Source organism: Lissotriton vulgaris, chromosome 2_1 (genome assembly GCF_964263255.1).
Source record: "Lissotriton vulgaris chromosome 2_1, aLisVul1.2, whole genome shotgun sequence".
NCBI lineage: Eukaryota > Metazoa > Chordata > Amphibia > Caudata > Salamandridae > Lissotriton > Lissotriton vulgaris.
Genome location: NC_141687.1, coordinates 2,098,697,278 through 2,098,700,493, shown reverse-complemented (window position 1 = coordinate 2,098,700,493; position 3,216 = coordinate 2,098,697,278).

Here is a 3,216-nt window from a genome sequence, read left to right as displayed (position 1 = left end):
CCGTCCCGGGGCAGCCTGCCATGCAGCAGGACCAAGGACAGCGCCCGGGATGGGGAGGCCGCCCTCCCCGGGCCCTCAGGGGCCCCGGCCAGAGCTGCTGAACTCAGCCAAGCGAGGGGAGGCTTACCGGGCACAACGGAGCCCCGTCCCGGAGCTTTGGCAGTGTGGCAGGCCGGGGGACCGGGCCCAGGGCCGTGGCACCCGACCCGGGGCCTGTCCGGGCCCCTGGACCCAGCCGGGGCTCCCAGGCCCGGAGGCGCAGGGGAAGCCTCCCCGGGCCCTCCGTACCCTGTCCCGGGGCAGCCTGCCACGCAGCAGGACCAAGGACAGCACCCGGGATGGGGAGGCCGCCCTCCCCCGGCCCTCAGGGGCCCCGGCCAGAGCTGCTGAACTCGGCCGAGCGAGGGGAGGCTTCCCGGGCACAACGGAGCCCTGTCCCGGAGCTTTGGCAGTGTGGCAGGCCGGGGGACCGGGCCCAGGGCCGTGGCACCCGACCCAGGGCCCGTCCGGGCCCCTGGACCCAGCCGGGGCTCCCAGGCCCGGAGGCGCAGGGGAAGCCTCCCCGGGCCCTCCGGACCCCGTCCCGGGCACCCTGCCACGCAGCAGGACCAAGGACAGCGACCCGGGATGGGGAGGCCGCCCTCCCCGGGCCCTCAGGGGCCCCCGGCCAGAGCTGCTGAACTCAGCCGAGCGAGGGGAGGCTTCCCGGGCACGACGGAACCCCGTCCTGGTCCTTTGGCTGTGCGGCAGGCCGGTGGACCGGGCCCAGGGCCGTGGCACCCGACCCGGGGCCCGGCCAGGCCCCTGGACCCAGCCTGGGCTCCCAAGCCCGGCGGCGCAGGGAAAGCCTCCCTGGGCCCTCCGGACCCCGTCCCGGGCACCCTGCCACGCAGCAGGACCAAGGACAGCGCCCGGGATGGGGAGGCCGCCCTCCCCTGGACCTCAGGCCTCAGGCCTTCCAGGTAAGCCCGGCAATCTGGTCGCCCCGTTGGAAAGCATTGCGCGCTACTATTGCAAACACATTATCTACCGGACTTGCTCTAGATGGCGCTCCAACATAAGGAATGAACCAACACCTTCCCTACTGGAATCGTGACGAGCTAAAGTCGTCAGCAGCACTGAAGGGGTTAAATAAAAAAAGAACATACAATCATGCTTTATCTGGTCTTGCTCCTGAGATCAGATCAAACCCCTCTACCGCCTCATTCAAAAAACATGTCAAATGTCTACTCCTGAATGACCTTCTACAGCAATAGTCCTGGAACCATCTTAACCTACTTCCATCTCCTGTTTGACATTCTGTGGTAAATAATTTTACCTAATCATTTTTTCCGTATAATTATCATTACAAGACAGCTCATTAAAATGAGAGGCAGAGTCCGTGGTATCTGAGTCATACGGGCTTTAATGGAAAAACCTCGAGGTTGGAGATCATGTTCCGTCACCACTAAGGTTCGGGAAGGGGAAGTCAACGTTTTATTAGCATTACACATTATATATAGTAAAGTAACATAATTGAATCCAATACAGTAGGCGTAACAGGTGAGAAAAAGCGAGATAAGAGCACATGTGCGTAACAAGAGGCGTGAAAGAAGGCGTGTAATAGGCGTACACGGAGGCGTGCACTGTACATGTCAGAGAAACGTCACTAGAATCGTCACATGTGGGTGGGTGCATACAAAAAGTTGCAGAATCAGCAGAAAGTGCGGATGCGCGCGCAACTAGCATGACGTGACATAGATGTGGTAACTGGGGAGAACTTTAACACTAACAGAGGAGACAGAAGTCTGGGATGTCAGAACGACCTGGACCTATAACATATCTGGTATCTTATGTTTGGAGGACGTATTATCTGGAGTAAAAGGTCTCTCGGGCAGAGGCTATTCTATACTGAATGCTAGTGCGTGCATATGTGTCTACGTGTCTACGTGCAGGGCCATGGGCCTACTACGGCAACAGGAACTATAAATTACTTTGCATGGAGACAGGAGGACTTGCTCTTTGCTCTGCAGCCGGGGAGATGTTAACCTAAATCACTAGACAGGAATGTATTTTCAAGGAGGTTGAACAGATAACTTGAAGGCAAAATACGGTTTTTTGGCAGGCCGGCCAAGTTGAGCCAGGCACCGCTTCGCTTGGCAGGAAGTAAGGCAGAGGTCAGGGATACGTGTCCATGCTGCAGCTTTCAGAGGCTGGAGGCAGAAAGCAGAAAGGGCTCGGAGACAGAAATCAGGGCCTAGCTCGGCAGAGCCAGGAAAAACGTAAAAGTGTACCATGTAAAGACGTTGGCATGGTATGGTTAGGAACTGAATTATCGATCCATTCATGGTGGATCTGAAAGAGGACATGTTAACGTTGGACGCAAATGTATTTGCGTCTTCACATTCGGTCATGGAGGGAAATTACATGTACTTTAAGCATGTACATGGAGACGTTGGGGTACACGTTAGGGGACATACTTGACCATACAAATTTTAATTACCTCATTCCCTCCTTGTCCCCTACGTTCCCTTCAGGATATATCAATCTTCATGAGTCCATCTATCTGTTCATATAACATCATTTGCTCATCTTTTTTCATTCGGGCACGAGAACGTGGACTTGGACGGGGAATACTTGATGTGGCGCACAAGCCGCAAATCGCTGGCCCACATTGTAGACATAGGCAACAACTAAATACTATGAGTAGGGCTATTCCAAGGAAGGATAGGACTTTCCATCCCCAGGCTGATAACACGCTCCAGAGCCAACCGGACCAGGTCCAGGTGCCTGGAATTTGGTGTATCTGACTTGCAATCTTGTGGAGCCGAGTTATGGCTCTGTATACTGACGGTGCGTTATTTGGAATGAAAACACAACAACTGGATCCGATGACTCTACAAGCCCCGCCCCTATCTGCCAAGATGACGTCAAGGACGAGACGATTTTGAAGAACGACAAGTCTCATAGCAGACTGTTCTTCTGTTAAGTTACCTAAGGCAAAAGTAGTTTCGTTCACTACAGCTTCAAGGGCTCTGGTCAATTTACGTATCAATTTACTGCTTGAGACAGTTCCTAAATAAGGAAAGAATCCTTTATTGAAATCTGTGTATTGTTCCCATGTTGTTTCTGTGTAATCGACAATCGGGAGTTCTCTCTTGGGTCTAACATGAATGACATGAGAATTTCTATGGTAATCAGGTGGGGCTAGAAAAACAGGTGGCAATAGGAATGCAA